This window comes from Symsagittifera roscoffensis, chromosome 7 (genome assembly GCF_963678635.1).
Source record: "Symsagittifera roscoffensis chromosome 7, txSymRosc1.1, whole genome shotgun sequence".
In the NCBI taxonomy this organism is placed as follows: Eukaryota; Metazoa; Xenacoelomorpha; order Acoela; family Convolutidae; genus Symsagittifera; species Symsagittifera roscoffensis.
In genome coordinates this window covers 29,346,907-29,366,517 of record NC_087068.1, presented here as the reverse complement: position 1 = coordinate 29,366,517, position 19,611 = coordinate 29,346,907, and the positions used below count along the sequence as shown (strand labels likewise).

General features: G+C 33.8%; 1 protein-coding gene and 13 non-coding genes across 15 annotated transcripts in view; all 14 read right to left on the bottom strand.

Annotated features, from left to right (window-relative positions):
* Nucleotides 1–19,611, bottom strand: part of LOC134852162 (tetratricopeptide repeat protein 17-like) — a 154,706-nt gene that overhangs the window by 38,419 nt on the left and 96,676 nt on the right. The gene's annotated exons all lie outside the window — the stretch shown is intronic.
* Trnak-uuu (transfer RNA lysine (anticodon UUU)) lies at nucleotides 1,230–1,302 on the bottom strand. Its single transcript has one exon. It is a non-coding gene; the product is annotated as a tRNA-Lys (tRNA).
* Trnak-uuu (transfer RNA lysine (anticodon UUU)) lies at nucleotides 2,524–2,596 on the bottom strand. Its single transcript has one exon. It is a non-coding gene; the product is annotated as a tRNA-Lys (tRNA).
* On the bottom strand, nucleotides 3,882–3,954 carry Trnak-uuu (transfer RNA lysine (anticodon UUU)). The gene has a single exon. It is a non-coding gene; the product is annotated as a tRNA-Lys (tRNA).
* Trnak-uuu (transfer RNA lysine (anticodon UUU)) lies at nucleotides 6,686–6,758 on the bottom strand. Its single transcript has one exon. It is a non-coding gene; the product is annotated as a tRNA-Lys (tRNA).
* Trnak-uuu (transfer RNA lysine (anticodon UUU)) lies at nucleotides 8,338–8,410 on the bottom strand. Its single transcript has one exon. It is a non-coding gene; the product is annotated as a tRNA-Lys (tRNA).
* On the bottom strand, nucleotides 9,019–9,091 carry Trnak-uuu (transfer RNA lysine (anticodon UUU)). Its single transcript has one exon. It is a non-coding gene; the product is annotated as a tRNA-Lys (tRNA).
* Trnak-uuu (transfer RNA lysine (anticodon UUU)) lies at nucleotides 10,665–10,737 on the bottom strand. The gene has a single exon. It is a non-coding gene; the product is annotated as a tRNA-Lys (tRNA).
* Trnak-uuu (transfer RNA lysine (anticodon UUU)) lies at nucleotides 11,489–11,561 on the bottom strand. Its single transcript has one exon. It is a non-coding gene; the product is annotated as a tRNA-Lys (tRNA).
* Nucleotides 13,588–13,660, bottom strand: Trnak-uuu (transfer RNA lysine (anticodon UUU)). Its single transcript has one exon. It is a non-coding gene; the product is annotated as a tRNA-Lys (tRNA).
* On the bottom strand, nucleotides 14,412–14,484 carry Trnak-uuu (transfer RNA lysine (anticodon UUU)). The gene has a single exon. It is a non-coding gene; the product is annotated as a tRNA-Lys (tRNA).
* On the bottom strand, nucleotides 16,058–16,130 carry Trnak-uuu (transfer RNA lysine (anticodon UUU)). Its single transcript has one exon. It is a non-coding gene; the product is annotated as a tRNA-Lys (tRNA).
* On the bottom strand, nucleotides 16,881–16,953 carry Trnak-uuu (transfer RNA lysine (anticodon UUU)). The gene has a single exon. It is a non-coding gene; the product is annotated as a tRNA-Lys (tRNA).
* Nucleotides 17,708–17,780, bottom strand: Trnak-uuu (transfer RNA lysine (anticodon UUU)). The gene has a single exon. It is a non-coding gene; the product is annotated as a tRNA-Lys (tRNA).

Sequence of the window (19,611 nt, the reverse complement as noted above, 5' to 3'; positions counted from 1 at the left end):
TTTTACAAAAAAAAACTTTCAAACAAAAATTAAAAAACTTATTTTAAAATCTTCACTCACAACGGACACGGACCCTTGATTGTTGATTAAAAGCCCAACTATCTACTGACTCGGCAAGCTCAAAACAACTTCTCAGTATTTATTTTTTTTGTGACAAACGAGGCAAACTTCTGGTTTTTTATAGCTTCCAAGCTGGAAATCGTTTTCGAGCTAGACTTAATTGAGTTGTTTTTGTTTCACTTTTTACAAAAATTAATTCTACAGTTCTAGTTCAAATAAAATTTGAAAAAATAAATTCTGCAATCATCTCCTCACAAGGGACTCGAACCCTTGACCGTTGGATTAAAAGTCCAACGCTCTACCGAATGAGCAAGCAGTTCTCTTCTCAATTCTCGAGGTTAAAGATTTTAAACTCAAAAACGCTTTCGAGCTAGACTTATTAGGATTGTGTTTTTTTTCACTTTTTACAAAAAAAACTTTCGAGCAAAATTTTAAAAAGTTACTTTAAAATCTTCACTCACAACGGACTTGAACCCTTGATTGATTGTTCGATTAAAAGCTCAACTCTCTACTGACTCGGCGGGTTCAAAACAACTTTCCAGAATTCTTTTTGTGACAAACAAGGCAAATTTCTGGTTGTTATAGCTTTCAAACTGAAAATCGTTTTCGAGCTAGACTTAATTAGATTGTGTTTGTTTCCTTTTTTACAAAACACAATTATAAAATTCTAGTTCGAATTAAAATGGAAGAAGCAACTCTGAAATCTTCACCCACAAGGGACTAAAACCCTTGCCCGTTGTATTAAAAGTCCAACGCTCTACCGACTGGGCTAGCAGGTCTCTACTTCAACCCGAGCTTATAAATTTTACTCAGAAATGCTTTCGAGCTAGACTTATTTAGATTGTTTTTTTTTTTCAAATTTTACAAAAAATGAAATTTCGAACATTAACTAAAAAAATTTATTTCAAAATCTTCAACCGCAACGGACTCAATTCCTTGATTGTTGGATTAAAAGCCAAACTCTCTATTGACTCGGCAAGCTCAAAACAACTTCCCAGAATTTATTTTTTTTTGTGACAAACAAGGCAAATTTCTGGTTTTTCATAGCTTCCAAGCTCAAAATCGCTTTCGAACTAGACTTAATTGAATTGTGTTTGTTTCACTTTTTACAAAAACTTATTCTACTGTTCTATTTCAAATAAAATTTGAAAAAGAAATTCTGCAATCATCGCCCCACAAGGGACTCGAACCCTTGACCGTTGGATTAAAAGTCCAACGCTCTACCGACTGAGCTAGCAGAGCTCTGCTTAATTCCCGAGCTTATAGATTTTTAACTCAAAAACGCTTTCGAGCTAGACTTATTAAGGTTGTGTTTTTTTCAGTTTTTACAAAAAAAAATTTCGAACAAAATTAAAAAACTTATTTTAAAATCTTCACTCACAACGGACTCGAACCCTTGATTGTTGGATTAAAAGCTCAACTCTCTACTGAATCGGCGAGTTCAAAACAACTTTCCAGAATTTTTTTTTTGCGACAAACAAGGCAAATTTCTGGTTTTTCATGGCTTCCTTGCTCAAAATAATCGCTTTCGAGCTAGACTTCATTAGATTGTGTTTGTTTCATTTTTTAGAAAAATCAATTTTACTTGACCTCTTGACTGCAGGGCTCTACTTTACTCCCGAGTTTATAGCTTTTAAACTCAAAAATGCTTTCGAGCTAGACCTACTTAGATTGTGTTTTTCTTTCATTTTCTACCAAAAAAAATAAAATTTCGAACAAAAACTAAAAAAAACTTATTTTAAAACTTTCATCCACAACGGACTCGAACCCTTGACTGCCGGATTAAAAGCCCAACTCTCTATTGACTCGGCAAGCTCAAAACAACTTCCCAGTATTTATTATTTTTGTGACAAACAAGGCAATTTTCTGGTTTTTCATAGCTTCCAAGCTCAAAATCGCTTTCGAGCTAGACTTAATTAGGTTGTGTTTGTTTCCCTTTTTACAAAACACAATTATAAAATTCTAGTTCGAATTAAAATGGAAGAAGCAACTCTGAAATCTTCACCCACAAGGGACTAAAACCCTTGCCCGTTGTATTAAAAGTCCAACGCTCTACCGACTGAGCTAGCAGGTCTCTACTTCAACCCGAGCTTATAAATTTTACTCAGAAATGCTTTCGAGCTAGACTTATTTAGATTGTTTTTTTTTTCAAATTTTACAAAAAATGAAATTTCGAACATTAACTAAAAAAATTTATTTCAAAATCTTCAACCGCAACGGACTCAATTCCTTGATTGTTGGATTAAAAGCCAAACTCTCTATTGACTCGGCAAGCTCAAAACAACTTCCCAGAATTTATTTTTTTTTGTGACAAACAAGGCAAATTTCTGGTTTTTCATAGCTTCCAAGCTCAAAATCGCTTTCGAACTAGACTTAATTGAATTGTGTTTGTTTCACTTTTTACAAAAACTTATTCTACTGTTCTATTTCAAATAAAATTTGAAAAAGAAATTCTGCAATCATCGCCCCACAAGGGACTCGAACCCTTGACCGTTGGATTAAAAGTCCAACGCTCTACCGACTGAGCTAGCAGAGCTCTGCTTAATTCCCGAGCGTATAGATTTTTAACTCAAAAACGCTTTCGAGCTAGACTTATTAAGGTTGTGTTTTTTTCAGTTTTTACAAAAAAAAATTTCGAACAAAATTAAAAAACTTATTTTAAAATCTTCACTCACAACGGACTCGAACCCTTGATTGTTGGATTAAAAGCTCAACTCTCTACTGAATCGGCGAGTTCAAAACAACTTTCCAGAATTTTGTTTTTGCGACAAATAAGGCAAATTTCTGGTTTTTCATAGCTTCCTTGCTCAAAATAATCGCTTTCGAGCTAGACTTCATTAGATTGTGTTTGTTTCATTTTTTAGAAAAATCAATTTTACTTGACCTCTTGACTGCAGGGCTCTACTTTACTCCCGAGTTTATAGCTTTTAAACTCAAAAATGCTTTCGAGCTAGACCTACTTAGATTGTGTTTTTCTTTCATTTTCTACCAAAAAAAATAAAATTTCGAACAAAAACTAAAAAAAAACTTATTTTAAAATTTTCATCCACAACGGACTCGAACCCTTGACTGCCGGATTAAAAGCCCAACTCTCTATTGACTCGGCAAGCTCAAAACAACTTCCCAGTATTTATTATTTTTGTGACAAACAAGGCAATTTTCTGGTTTTTCATAGCTTCCAAGCTCAAAATCGCTTTCGAGCTAGACTTAATTAGGTTGTGTTTGTTTCCCTTTTTACAAAACACAATTCTAAAATTCTAGTTTAAATAAAAATGGAAGAAGCAATTCTGAAATATTCACTCACAACGGATTCCAACCCTTGATTGTTGGATTAAAAGCCCAACTCTCTACTGACTCGGCAAGCTCAAAACAACTTCCCAGAAATTATTTTGTTTCTTTTTCTGTGACAAACAAGGCAAATTTCTGGTTTTTCATAGCTTTCAAGCTCAAAATCGCTTTCGAACTAGACTTATTTAGATTGTGTTTGTTTCCCATTTTACAAAACACAATTCTAAAATTTTAGTTCAAATAAAAATGGAAGAAGCAATTCTGAAATCTTCACTCACAATGGATTCCAACCCTTGATTGTTGGATTAGAGTCCAACTCTCTACTGACTCGGCAAGCTCAATACAACTTCCCAGAATTTATTTTGATATTTTTTTCTGTGACAAACAAGGCAAATTTCTGGTTTTTCATAGCTTCCAAGCTCAAAATCGCTTTCGACCTAGACTTAATTGAATTGTGTTTGTTTCACTTTTTACAAAAACTTATTCTACAGTTCTATTTCAAATAAAATTTGAAAAAGAAATTCTGCAATCATCGCCCCACAAGGGACTCGAACCCTTGACCGTTGGATTAAAAGTCCAACGCTCTACCGACAGAGCTAGCAGAGCTCTGCTTAATTCCCGAGCTTATAGATTTTTAACTCAAAAACGCTTTCGAGCTAGACTTATTAAGGTTGTGTTTTTTTCAGTTTTTACAAAAAAAAAATTTCGAACTAAATTAAAAAACTTATTTTAAAATCTTCACTCACAACGGACTCGAACCCTTGATTGTTGGATTAAAAGCTCAACTCTCTACTGAATCGGCGAGTTCAAAACAACTTTCCAGAATTTTTTTTTTGCGACAAACAAGGCAAATTTCTGGTTTTTCATAGCTTCCTTGCTCAAAATAATCGCTTTCGAGCTAGACTTCATTAGATTGTGTTTGTTTCATTTTTTAGAAAAACCAATTTTACTTGACCTCTTGACTGCAGGGCTCTACTTTATTCCCGAGTTTATAGCTTTTAAACTCAAAAGTGCTTTCGAGCTAGACCTACTTAGATTGTGTTTTTCTTTCATTTTCTACCAAAAAAAAATAAAATTTCGAACAAAAACTAAAAAAAACTTATTTTAAAATTTTCATCCACAACGGACTCGAACCCTTGACTGCCGGATTAAAAGCCCAACTCTCTATTGACTCGGCAAGCTCAAAACAACTTCCCAGTATTTATTTTTTTTGTGACAAACAAGGCAATTTTCTGGTTTTTCATAGCTTCCAAGCTCAAAATCGCTTTCGAGCTAGACTTAATTAGGTTGTGTTTGTTTCCTTTTTTACAAAACACAATTCTAAAATTCTAGTTTAAATAAAAATGGAAGAAGCAATTCTGAAATATTCACTCACAACGGATTCCAACCCTTGATTGTTGGATTAAAAGCCCAACTCTCTACTGACTCGGCAAGCTCAAAACAACTTCCCAGAATTTATTTTGTTTCTTTTTCTGTGACAAACAAGGCAAATTTCTGGTTTTTCATAGATTTCAAGCTCAAAATCGCTTTCGAACTAGACTTATTTAGATTGTGTTTGTTTCCCATTTTACAAAACACAATTCTAAAATTCTAGTTCAAATAAAAATGGAAGAAGCAATTCTGAAATCTTCACTCACAATGGATTCCAACCCTTGATTGTTGGATTAAGAGTCCAACTCTCTACTGACTCGGCAAGCTCAATACAACTTCCCAGAATTTATTTTGATATTTTTTTCTGTGACAAACAAGGCAAATTTCTGGTTTTTCATAGCTTCCAAGCTCAAAATCGCTTTCGAGCTAGACTTAATTAGATTGTGTTTAATTCCCTTTTTACAAAACACAATTCTAAAATTCTAGTTAAAAAAATGGAAGAAGCAATTCTGAAATCTTCACTCACAATGGATTCCAACCCTTGATTGTTGGATTAAGAGTCCAACTCTCCACTGACTCGGCAAGCTCAAAACAACTTCCCAGAATTTATTTTTTTTTTCTGTGACAAACAAGGCAAATTTCCGGTTTTTTATAGCTTCCAAGCTCAAAATCGCTTTCGAACTAGACTTAATTAGAGTGTGTTTGTTTCCCATTTTACAAAAAACATAATTCTAAAATTCTAGTTGAAATAAAAATGGAAGAAGCAATTCTGAAATCTTCACCCACAACGGACTCGAACCCTTGATTGTTGGATTAAAAGCCAAACTCTCTACTGACTCAGCAAGCTCAAAACAACTTCCCAGTATTTATTTTGCTTTTTTTTGTGACAAACAAGGCAATTTTCTGGTTTTTAATAGCTTCCAAGCTCAAAATTGTTTTCGAACTAGACTTAATTAGTTTATGTTTGTTTCACATTTTACAAAAATTTATTCTACAGTTCTAGTTCAAATAAAATTTGAAAAAAAAATTCTTCAATCATCGCCCCACAAGGGACCGAACCCTTGACCGTTGGATTAAACGTCCAACGCTCTACCGACTGAGCTATCAGGTCTCTACTTCACTCCCGAGCTTATAAACTTAACTCAGGAACGCTTTCGAGCTACACTTATTTAGATTGTGCTTTTTTTCAAATTTACAAAAAATGAAAATTCGAACAAAAACTAAAAAAAAAATATTTCAAAAATCACCCACAACGGACTCGAACCCTTGATTGTTGGATGAAAAGCCCAACTCTCTACTGACTCGGAAAGCCCAAAACAACTTCACATTATTTCATTTTTTTGTGACAAATAAGGCAATTTTCTGGTTTTTCATAGCTTCCAAGCTGAAAATTGTTTTCGAGCTAGACTTAATTAGATTGTGTTTGTTGCATTTTTACAAAAATCAATTCCACAGTTTTAGTTCAAATAAAATTTGAAAAAAAAATTCGGCAATCATCGCCCCACAAGGGACTCAAACCCTTGACCGTTGGATAAAAAGTCCAACGCTCTACCGACTGAGCTAGCAGGTCTCTACTTCATTCCCGAGCTTATAAACTTAACTCAGGAACGCTTTCGAGCTAGACTTATTTAGATTGTGCTTTTTTCAAATTTACAAAAAATGAAAATTCGAAAATTCGAAAAAATATTTAAAAATATTTCAAAAATCACCCACAACGGACTCAAACCCTTGATTGTTGGATTAAAAGCCCAACTCTCTACTGACTCGGCAAGCTCAAAACAACTTCCCAGTATTTATTTTGCTTTTTTTTGTGACAAACAAGGCAATTTTCTGGTTTTTGATAGCTTCCAAGCTCAAAATTGTTTTCGAACTAGACTTAATTAGAATATGTTTGTTTCACATTTTGCAAAAATTTATTCTCCAGTTCTAGTTCAAATAAAATTTGAAAAAGAAATTCTGCAATCATCGCCCCACAAGGGACTCGAACCCTTGACTGTTGGATTAAACGTCCAACGCTCTACCGACTGAGCTAGCAGGGCTCTGCTTCGATCCCGAGCTTATAGATTTTAAACTGAAAAACGCTTTCGAGCTAGACTTATTAAGATTGTGTTTTTTTTCAGTTTTTTACAAAAAAAAAACTTTCGAACAAAATTAAAAAAATTATTTTGAAATCGTCACTCACAACGGACTCGAACCCTTGGTTGTTGCATTAAAAGCTCAACTTTCTACTGAATCGGCGAGTTCAAAACAACTTTCCAGAATTTTTTTTTGACAAACAAGGCAAATTTCTGATTTTTCATAGCTTCCTTGCTCAAAATCGCTTTAGAACTAGACTTCATTAGATTGTGTTTGTTTCACTTTTTACAAAAATCAATTTTACTTGACCTCTTGACCACAAGGCTCTACTTCTTTCCCGAGTTTATAGCTTTTAAATTCAAAAACGCTTTCGAGCTAGACTTACTTAGATTGTGTTTTTCTTTCAGTTTTTACAAAGAAAAAGAAAATTTCGAACAAAAACTAAAAAAAAACTTATTTTGAAAATTTCACCCACAACGGACTCAAACCCTTGACTGTTGGATTGAAAGCCCAACTCTCTAATGACTCCGCAAGCTCAAAACAACTTCCCAGTATTTTTTTTGTGACAAACAAGGCAATTTTCTGGTTTTTCATAGCTTACAAGCTCAAAATTGTTTTCGAGCTAGACTTAATTAGATTATGTTTGTTTCACATTTTACAAAAATCATTTCTACAAATCTAGTTCAAATAAAATTTGAAAAAGAAATTCGGCAATCATCGCCCCACAAGAACTCGAACCCTTGACCGTTGGATAAAAATTCCGACGCTCTACCGACTGAGCTAGCAAGGCTCTGCTTCTGTCTTGAGCTTATAGACTTTAAACTCAAAAACGCTTTCGAGCTAGACTTATTAAGATTGTGTTTTTTTTTCAGTTTTTACTAAAAAAAACTTTCGAACAAACTTAAAAAACTTATTTTAAAATCGTCACTCACAACGGACTCGAACCCTTGGTTGTTGCATTAAAAGCTCAACTCTCTACTGAATCGGCGAGTTCAAAACAACTTTCCAGAATTTTTTTTTGACAAACAAGGCAAATTTCTGATTTTTCATAGCTTCCTTGCTCAAAATCGCTTTAGAGCTAGACTTCATTAGATTGTGTTTGTTTCACTTTTTACAAAAATCATTTTTATTTGACCTCTTGACCGCAAGGCTCTACTTCTTTCCCGAGTTTATAGCTTTTAAACTCAAAAACGCTTTCGAGCTAGACTTACTTAGATTGTGTTTTTCTTTCAGTTTTTACAAAAAAAATAAAATTTCGAACAAAAACTAAAAAAAAACTTATTTTGAAATTTTCACCCACAACGGACTCAAACCCTTGACTGTTGGATTGAAAGCCCAACTCTCTAATGACACCGCAAGCTCAAAACAACTTCTAAGTATTTTTTTTGTGACAAATAAGGCAATTTTCTGGTTTTTCATAGCTTACAAGCTCAAAATTGTTTTCGAGCTAGACTTAATTAGATTATGTTTGTTTCACTTTTTACAAAAATTAATTCTATAGTTCTAGTTCAAAAAAATTTGAAAAAGAAATTCTGCACTCATCGCCCCACAAGGGACTCGAACCCTTGACCGTTGGATTAAAAGTCCAACGCTCTACCGACTGAGCTAGCAGGGCTCTGATTCATTCACGAGCTTATAGATTTTAAACTCAAAAACGCTTTCGAGATAGATTTATTAAGATTGTGTTTTTTTCAAATTTACAAAAAATGAAAATTCGAAAATTCGAAAAAATATAAAAAAAATATTTCAAAAATCACCCACAACGGACTCAAACCCTTGATTGTTGGATTAAACGTCCAACGCTCTACCGACTGAGCTAGCAGGGCTCTGCTTCGATCCCGAGCTTATAGATTTTAAACTGAAAAACGCTTTCGAGCTAGACTTATTAAGATTGTGTTTTTTTTTCAGTTTTTTACAAAAAAAAACTTTCGAACAAAATTAAAAAAAATTACTTTAAAATCTTCACTCACAACGGACTCAAACCCTTGGTGGTTCGATTAAAAGCTCAACTCTCTACTGAATCGGCGAGTTCAAAACAACTTCCCAGTATTTATTTTGCTTTTTTTTGTGACAAACAAGGCAATTTTCTGGTTTTTGATAGCTTCCAAGCTCAAAATTGTTTTCGAACTAGACATAATTAGAATATGTTTGTTTCACATTTTGCAAAAATTTATTCTCCAGTTCTAGTTCAAATAAAATTTGAAAAAGAAATTCTGCAATCATCGCCCCACAAGGGACTCGAACCCTTGACTGTTGGATTAAACGTCCAACGCTCTACCGACTGAGCTAGCAGGGCTCTGCTTCGATCCCGAGCTTATAGATTTTAAACTGAAAAACGCTTTCGAGCTAGACTTATTAAGATTGTGTTTTTTTTTCAGTTTTTTACAAAAAAAAACTTTCGAACAAAATTAAAAAAATTATTTTGAAATCTTCACTCACAACGGACTCGAACCCTTGGTGGTTCGATTAAAAGCTCAACTCTCTACTGAATCGGCGAGTTCAAAACAACTTTCCAGAATTTTTTTTTGACAAACAAGGCAAATTTCTGATTTTTCATAGCTTCCTTGCTCAAAGTCGCTTTAGACTTCATTAGATTGTTTTGTTTCACTTTTTACAAAAATCAATTTTACTTGACCTCTTGACCACAAGGCTCTACTTCTTTCCCGAGTTTATAGCTTTTAAATTCAAAAACGCTTTCGAGCTAGACTTACTTAGATTGTGTTTTTCTTTCAGTTTTTACAAAAAAAAAGAAAATTTCGAACAAAAACTAAAAAAAAACTTATTTTGAAAATTTCACCCACAACGGACTCAAACCCTTGACTGTTGGATTGAAAGCCCAACTCTCTAATGACTCCGCAAGCTCAAAACAACTTCCCAGTATTTTTTTTGTGACAAACAAGGCAATTTTCTGGTTTTTCATAGCTTACAAGCTCAAAATTGTTTTCGAGCTAGACTTAATTAGATTATGTTTGTTTCACATTTTACAAAAATCATTTCTACAAATCTAGTTCAAATAAAATTTGAAAAAGAAATTCGGCAATCATCGCCCCACAAGAACTCGAACCCTTGACCGTTGGATAAAAATTCCGACGCTCTACCGACTGAGCTAGCAAGGCTCTGCTTCTGTCTTGAGCTTATAGACTTTAAACTCAAAAACGCTTTCGAGCTAGACTTATTAAGATTGTGTTTTTTTTTTCAGTTTTTACTAAAAAAAACTTTCGAACAAACTTAAAAAACTTATTTTAAAATCGTCACTCACAACGGACTCGAACCCTTGGTTGTTGCATTAAAAGCTCAACTCTCTACTGAATCGGCGAGTTCAAAACAACTTTCCAGAATTTTTTTTTGACAAACAAGGCAAATTTCTGATTTTTCATAGCTTCCTTGCTCAAAATCGCTTTAGAGCTAGACTTCATTAGATTGTGTTTGTTTCACTTTTTACAAAAATCATTTTTTTTGACCTCTTGACCGCAAGGCTCTACTTCTTTCCCGAGTTTATAGCTTTTAAACTCAAAAACGCTTTCGAGCTAGACTTACTTAAATTGTGTTTTTCTTTCAGTTTTTACAAAAAAAATAAAATTTCGAACAAAAACTAAAAAAAAAACTTATTTTGAAATTTTCACCCACAACGGACTCAAACCCTTGACTGTTGGATTGAAAGCCCAACTCTCTAATGACACCGCAAGCTCAAAACAACTTCTAAGTATTTTTTTTGTGACAAACAAGGCAATTTTCTGGTTTTTCATAGCTTACAAGCTCAAAATTGTTTTCGAGCTAGACTTAATTAGATTATGTTTGTTTCACTTTTTACAAAAATTAATTCTATAGTTCTAGTTCAAAAAAATTTGAAAAAGAAATTCTGCACTCATCGCCCCACAAGGGACTCGAACCCTTGACCGTTGGATTAAAAGTCCAACGCTCTACCGACTGAGCTAGCAGGGCTCTGATTCATTCACGAGCTTATAGATTTTAAACTCAAAAACGCTTTCGAGATAGACTTATTATTAAGATTGTTTTTTTTTCAGTTTTTACAAAAAACTTTCGAACAAACTTTAAAAACTTATTTTAAAATCGTCACTCACAACGGACTCGAACCCTTGGTTGTTGCATTAAAAGCTCAACTTTCTACTGAATCGGCGAGTTCAAAACAACTTTCCAGAATTTTTTTTTGACAAACAAGGCAAATTTCTGATTTTTCATAGCTTCCTTGCTCAAAATCGCTTTAGAACTAGACTTCATTAGATTGTGTTTGTTTCACTTTTTACAAAAATCATTTTTATTTGACCTCTTGACCGCAAGGCTCTACTTCTTTCCCGAGTTTATAGCTTTTAAACTCAAAAACGCTTTCGAGCTAGACTTACTTAGATTGTGTTTTTCTTTCAGTTTTTACAAAAAAAAATTAAATTTCGAACAAAAACTAAAAAAAACTTATTTTGAAATTTTCACCCACAACGGACTCGAACCCTTGACTGTTTGATTGAAAGCCCAACTCTCTAATGACTCCGCAAGCTCAAAACAACTTCCCAGTATTTTTTTTTGTGACAAACAAGGCAATTTTCTGGTTTTTCATAGCTTACAAGCTCAAAATTGGTTTCGAGCTAGACTTAATTAGATTATGTTTGTTTCACTTTTTACAAAAATTAATTATACAGTTCTAGTTCAAAAAAATTTGAAAAAGAAATTCTGCACTCATCGCCCCACAAGGGACTCGAACCCTTGACCGTTGGATTAAAAGTCCAACGCTCTACCGACTGAGCTAGCATGGCTCTGCTTCATTCACGAGCTTATAGATTTTAAACTCAAAAACTTATTATTAAGATTGTTTTTTTTTCAGTTTTTACAATAAACTTTCGAACAAACTTTAAAAACTTATTTTAAAATCGTCACTCACAACGGACTCGAACCCTTGGTTGTTGCATTAAAAGCTCAACTCTCTACTGAATCGGCGAGTTCAAAACAACTTTCCAAAATTTTTTTTTGACAAACAAGGCAAATTTCTGATTTTTCATAGCTTTCTTGCTCAAAATCGCTTTAGAGCTAGACTTCATTAGATTGTGTTTGTTTCACTTTTTACAAAAATCATTTTTATTTGACCTCTTGACCGCAAGGCTCTACTTCTTTCCCGAGTTTATAGCTTTTAAACTCAAAAACGCTTTCGAGCTAGACTTATTTAGATTGTGCTTTTTTCAAATTTACAAAAAATGAAAATTCGAAAATTCGAAAAAATAAAAAAAAAATATTTCAAAAATCACCCACAACGGACTCGAACCCTTGATTGTTGGATAAAAAGCCCAACTCTCTACTGACTCGGCAAGCCCAAAACAACTTCACAGTATTTCATTTTTTTGTGACAAATAAGGCAATTTTCTGGTTTTTCATAGCTTCCAAGCTGAAAATTGTTTTTGAGCTAGACTTAATTAGATTGTGTTTGTTGCATTTTTACAAAAATCAATTCTACAGTTTTAGTTCAAATAAAATTTGAAAAAGAAATTCGGCAATCATCGCCCCACAAGGGACTCAAACCCTTGACCGTTGGATAAAAAGTCCAACGCTCTACCGACTGAGCTAGCAGGTCTCTACTTCATTCCCGAGCTTATAAACTTAACTCAGGAACGCTTTCGAGCTAGACTTATTTAGATTGTGCTTTTATCAAATTTACAAAAAATGAAAATCGAAAATTCGAAAAAATAAAAAAAAATATTTCAAAAATCACCCACAACGGACTCAAACCCTTGATTGTTGGATTAAAAGCCCAACTCTCTACTGACTCGGCAAGCTCAAAACAACTTCCCAGTATTTATTTGCTTTTTTTGTGACAAACAAGAAAATTTTCTGGTTTTTGATAGCTTCCAAGCTCAAAATTGTTTTCGAACTAGACTTAATTAGATTATGTTTGTTTTACTTTTTGCAAAAATTTATTCTCCAGTTCTAGTTCAAATAAAATTTGAAAAAGAAATTCTGCAATCATCGCCCCACAAGGGACTCGAACCCTTGACTGTTGGATTAAACGTCCAACGCTCTACCGACTGAGCTAGCATGGCTCTGCTTCGATCCCGAGCTTATAGATTTTAAACTGAAAAACGCTTTCGAGCAAGACTTATTAAGATTGTGTTTTTTTTCAGTTTTTTACAAAAAAAAACTTTCGAACAAAATTTAAAAAATTATTTTAAAATCTTCACTCACAACGGACTCGAACCCTTGGTTGTTGCATTAAAAGCTCAACTCTCTACTGAATCGGCGAGTTCAAAACAACTTTCCAGAATTTTTTTTTGACAAACAAGGCAAATTTCTGATTTTTCATAGCTTCCATGCTCAAAATCGCTTTAGAACTAGACTTCATTAGATTGTGTTTGTTTCACTTTTTACAAAATCATTTTTATTTGACCTCTTGACCGCAAGGCTCTACTTCTTTCCCGAGTTTATAGCTTTTAAACTCAAAAACGCTTTCGAGCTAGACTTACTTAGTTTGAGTTTTTCTTTCAGTTTTTACAAAAAAAAGAAAATTTCGAACAAAAACTAAAAAAAACTTATTTTGAAAATTTCACCCACAACGGACTCAAACCCTTGACTGTTGGATTGAAAGCCCAACTCTCTAATGACTCCGCAAGCTCAAAACAACTTCCCAGTATTTTTTTTGTGACAAACAAGGCAATTTTCTGGTTTTTCATAGCTTACAAGCTCAAAATTGTTTTCGAGCTAGACTCAATTAGATTATTTTTGTTTCACATTTTGCAAAAATTTATTCTCCAGTTCTAGTTCAAATAAAATTTGAAAAAGAAATTCTGCAATCATCGCCCCACAAGGGACTCGAACCCTTGACTGTTGGATTAAACGTCCAACGCTCTACCGACTGAGCTAGCAGGGCTCTGCTTCGATCCCGAGCTTATAGATTTTAAACTGAAAAACGCTTTCGAGCTAGACTTATTAAGATTGTGTTTTTTTTCAGTTTTTTACAAAAAAAAACTTTCGAACAAAATTTAAAAAATTATTTTAAAATCTTCACTCACAACGGACTCGAACCCTTGGTGGTTCGATTAAAAGCTCAACTCTCTACTGAATCGGCGAGTTCAAAACAACTTTCCAGAATTTTTTTTTGACAAACAAGGCAAATTTCTGATTTTTCATAGCTTCCATGCTCAAAATCGCTTTAGAACTAGACTTCATTAGATTGTGTTTGTTTCACTTTTTACAAAATCATTTTTATTTGACCTCTTGACCGCAAGGCTCTACTTCTTTCCCGAGTTTATAGCTTTTAAACTCAAAAACGCTTTCGAGCTAGACTTACTTAGTTTGAGTTTTTCTTTCAGTTTTTACAAAAAAAAGAAAATTTCGAACAAAAACTAAAAAAAACTTATTTTGAAAATTTCACCCACAACGGACTCAAACCCTTGACTGTTGGATTGAAAGCCCAACTCTCTAATGACTCCGCAAGCTCAAAACAACTTCCCAGTATTTTTTTTGTGACAAACAAGGCAATTTTCTGGTTTTTCATAGCTTACAAGCTCAAAATTGTTTTCGAGCTAGACTCAATTAGATTATTTTTGTTTCACATTTTGCAAAAATTTATTCTCCAGTTCTAGTTCAAATAAAATTTGAAAAAGAAATTCTGCAATCATCGCCCCACAAGGGACTCGAACCCTTGACTGTTGGATTAAACGTCCAACGCTCTACCGACTGAGCTAGCAGGGCTCTGCTTCGATCCCGAGCTTATAGATTTTAAACTGAAAAACGCTTTCGAGCTAGACTTATTAAGATTGTGTTTTTTTTCAGTTTTTTACAAAAAAAAACTTTCGAACAAAATTTAAAAAATTATTTTAAAATCTTCACTCACAACGGACTCGAACCCTTGGTGGTTCGATTAAAAGCTCAACTCTCTACTGAATCGGCGAGTTCAAAACAACTTTCCAGAATTTTTTTTTGACAAACAAGGCAAATTTCTGATTTTTCATAGCTTCCTTGCTCAAAGTCGCTTTAGACTTCATTAGATTGTTTTGTTTCACTTTTTACAAAAATCAATTTTACTTGACCTCTTGACCACAAGGCTCTAATTCTTTCCCGAGTTTATAGCTTTTAAATTCAAAAACGCTTTCGAGCTAGACTTACTTAGATTGTGTTTTTCTTTCAGTTTTTACAAAAAAAAAGAAAATTTCGAACAAAAACTAAAAAAAAACTTATTTTGAAAATTTCACCCACAACGGACTCGAACCCTTGACTGTTGGATTGAAAGCCCAACTCTCTAATGACTCCGCAAGCTCAAAACAACTTCCCAGTATTTTTTTTGTGACAAACAAGGCAATTTTCTGGTTTTTCATAGCTTACAAGCTCAAAATTGTTTTCGAGCTAGACTTAATTAGATTATGTTTGTTTCACTTTTTACAAAAATCATTTCTACAGTTCTAGTTCAAATAAAATTTGAAAAAGAAATTCGGCAATCATCGCCCCACAAGAACTCGAACCCCTGACCGTTGGATAAAACGTCCGACGCTCTACCGAATGAGCTAGCAAGGCTCTGCTTCTGTCTTGAGCTTATAGATTTTAAACTCAAAAACGCTTTCGAGCAAGACTTATTAAGATTGTGTTTTTTTTTCAGTTTTTTACAAAAAAAAACTTTCGAACAAAATTAAAGAACTTATTTTAAAATCGTCACTCACAACGGACTCGAACCCTTGGTTGTTGCAATAAAAGCTCAACTCTCTACTGAATCGGCGAGTTCAAAACAACTTTCCAGAATTTTTTTTTGACAAACAAGGCAAATTTCTGATTTTTCATAGCTTCCTTGCTCAAAAACGCTTTAGAGCTAGACTTCATTAGATTGTGTTTGTTTCACTTTTTACAAAAATCATTTTTATTTGACCTCTTGACCGCAAGGCTCTACTTCTTTCCCGAGTTTATAGCTTTTAAACTCAAAAACGCTTTCGAGCTAGACTTACTTAGATTGTGTTTTTCTTTCAGTTTTTACAAAAAAAAATAAAATTTCGAACAAAAACTAAAAAAAAACTTATTTTGAAATTTTCACCCACAACGGACTCGAACCCTTGACTGTTGGATTGAAAGCCCAACTCTCTAATGACTCCGCAAGCTCAAAACAACTTCCCAGTATTTTTTTTGTGACAAACAAGGCAATTTTCTGGTTTTTCATAGCTTACAAGCTCAAAATTGTTTTCGAGCTAGACTTATTTAGATTATGCTTGTTTCACTTTTTACAAAAATTAATTCTACAGTTCTAGTTCAAAAAAATTTGAAAAAGAAATTCTGCAATCATCGCCCCACAAGGGACTCGAACCCATGACCGTTGGATTAAAAGTCCAACGCTCTACCGACTGAGCTAGCAGGGCTCTGCTTCATTCACGAGCTTATAGATTTTAAACTCAAAAACGCTTTCGAGCTAGACTTATTATTAAGATTGTTTTTTTTTTCAGTTTTTACAAAAAACTATCGAACAAACTTTAAAAACTTATTTTAAAATCGTCACTCACAACGGACTCGAACCCTTGGTTGTTGCATTAAAAGCTCAACTCTCTACTGAATCGGCGAGTTCAAAACAACTTTGCAGAATTTTTTTTGACAAACAAGGCAAATTTCTGATTTTTCTGAGCTTCCTTGCTCAAAATCGCTTTAGAGCTAGACTTCATTAGATTGTGTTTGTTTCACTTTTTACAAAAATCAATTTTATTTGACCTCTTGACTGCAAGGCTCTACTTCTTTCCCGAGTTTATAGCTTTTAAACTCAAAAACGCTTTCGAGCTAGACTTACTTAGATTGTGTTTTTCTTTCAGTTTTTACAAAAAAAAATAAAATTTCGAACAAAAACTAAAAAAAAACTTATTTTGAAATTTTCACCCACAACGGACTCGAACCCTTGACTGTTGGATTGAAAGCCCAACTCTCTAATGACTCCGCAAGCTCAAAACAACTTCCCAGTATTTTTTTTGTGACAAACAAGGCAATTTTCTGGTTTTTCATAGCTTACAAGCTCAAAATTGTTTTCGAGCTAGACTTAATTAGATTATGTTTGTTTCACTGTTTACAAAAAATAATTCTACAGTTCTAGTTCAAAAAATTTGAAAAAGAAATTCTGCAATCATCGCCCCACAAGGGACTCGAACCCTTGACCGTTGGATTAAAAGTCCAACGCTCTACCGACTGAGCTAGCAGGGCTCTGCTTCATTCACGAGCTTATAGATTTTAAACTAAAAAAAAAACGCTTTCGAGCTAGACTTATAATTAAAATTGTTTTTTTTTCAGTTTTTACAAAAAACTTTCGAACAAACTTTAAAAACTTATTTTAAAATCGTCACTCACAACGGACTCGAACCCTTGGTTGTTGCATTAAAAGCTGAACTCTCTACTGAATCGGCGAGTTCAAAACAACTTTCCAGAATTTTTTTTTGACAAACAAGGCAAATTTCTGATTTTTCATAGCTTCCTTGCTCAAAATCGCTTTAGAGCTAGACTTCATTAGATTGTGTTTGTTTCACTTTTTACAAAAATCATTTTTATTTGACCTCTTGACCGCAAGGCTCTACTTCTTTCCCGAGTTTATAGCTTTTAAACTCAAAAACGCTTTCGAGCTAGACTTACTTAGATTGTGTTTTTCTTTCAGTTTTTACAAAAAAAAACAAAATTTCGAACAAAAACTAAAAAAAAACTTATTTTGAAATTTTCACCCACAACGGACTTGAACCCTTGACTGTTGGATTGAAAGCCCAACTCTCTAATGACTCCGCAAGCTCAAAACAACTTCCCAGTATTTTTTTTGTGACAAACAAGGCAATTTTCTGGTTTTTCATGGCTTACAAGCTCAAAATTGTTTTCGAGCTAGACTTAATTAGATTATGTTTGTTTCACTTTTTACAAAAAATAATTCTACAGTTCCAGTTCAAAAAATTTGAAAAAGAAATTCTGCAATCATCGCCCCACAAGGGACTCGAACCCTTGACCGTTGGATTAAAAGTCCAACGCTCTACCGACTGAGCTAGCAGGGCTCTGCTTCATTCACGAGCTTATAGATTTTAAACTCAAAAAAAACGCTTTCGAGCTAGACTTATTATTAAAATTGTTTTTTTTTTCAGTTTTTACAAAAAACTTTCGAACAAACTATAAAAAATTATTTTAAAATCGTCACTCACAACGGACTCGAACCCTTGGTTGTTGCATTAAAAGCTGAAATCTCTACTGAATCGGCGAGTTCAAAACAACTTTCCAGAATTTTTTTTGACAAACAAGGCAAATTTCTGATTTTTCATAGCTTCCTTGCTCAAAATCGCTTAAGAGCTAGACTTCATTAGATTGTGTTTGTTTCACTTTTTACAAAAATCATTTTTATTTGACCTCTTGACCGCAAGGCTCTACTTCTTTCCCGAGTTTATAGCTTTTAAACTCAAAAACGCTTTCGAGCTAGACTTACTTAGATTGTGTTTTTCTTTCAGTTTTTACAAAAAAAAAAATTCGAAGAAAAACTAAAAAAAAAACTTATTTTGAAATTTTCACCCACAACGGACTCGAACCCTTGACTGTTGGATTGAAAGCCCAACTCTCTAATGACTCCGCAAGCTCAAAACAACTTCCCAGTATTTTTTTTGTGACAAACAAGGCAATTTTCTGGTTTTCCATAGCTTACAAGCTCAAAATTCTTTTCGAGCTAGACTTAATTAGATTATGTTTGTTTCACTTTTTACAAAAGTCATTTCTACAGTTCTAGTTCAAATAAAATTTGAAAAAGAAATTCGGCAATCATCGCCCCACAAGGGACTCAAACCCTTGACCGTTGGATAAAAAGTCCGACGCTCTACCGACTGAGCTAGCAGGGCTCTGCTTCAATCCCGAGCTTATAGATTTTAAACTCAAAAACGCTTTCGAGCTAGACTTATTAAGATTGTGTTTTTTTTCAGTTTTTACAAAAAAAACTTTCGAACTTATTTCAAAATCGAAATCGTCACTCACAACGGACTCGAACCCTTGGTTGTTGCATTAAAAGCTCAACTCTCTACTAAATCGGCGAGTTCAAAACAACTTTCCAGAATTTTTTTTGACAAACAAGGCAAATTTCCGACTTTTCATAGCTTCCTTGCTCAAAATCGCTTTAGAGCTAGACTTCATTAGATTGTGTTTGTTTCACTTTTTACAAAAATTATTTTTATTTGACCTCTTGACCGCGAGGCTCTACTTCTTTCCCAAGTTTATAGCTTTTAAACTCAAAAACGCTTTCGAGCTAGACTTACTTAGATTGTGTTTTTCTTTCGGTTTTTACAAAAGAAAATGAAATTTCGAACAAAAACTAAAAAAAAACTTATTTTGAAATTTTCACTCACAACGGACTCGAACCCTTGACTGTTGGATTGAAAGCCCAACTCTCTAATGACTCCGCAAGCTCAAAACAACTTCCCAGTATTTTTTTTGTGACAAACAAGGCAGTTTTCTGGTTTTTCATAGCTTACAAGCTCAAAATTCTTTTCGAGCTAGACTTAATTAGATTATGTTTGTTTCACTTTTTACAAAAGTCATTTCTACAGTTCTAGTTCAAATAAAATTTGAAAAAGAAATTCGGCAATCATCGCCCCACAAGGGACTCAAACCCTTGACCGTTGGATAAAAAGCCCGACGCTCCACCGACTGAGCTAGCAGGGCTCTGCTTCATTCCCGAGCGTATAGATTTTAAACTCAAAAACGCTTTCGAGCTAGACTTATTAAGATTGTGTTTTTTTTCAGTTTTTACAAAAAAAACTTTCGAACAAACTTAAAAAACTTATTTCAAAATCGAAATCGTCACTCACAACGGACTCGAACCCTTGGTTGTTGCATTAAAAGCTCAACTCT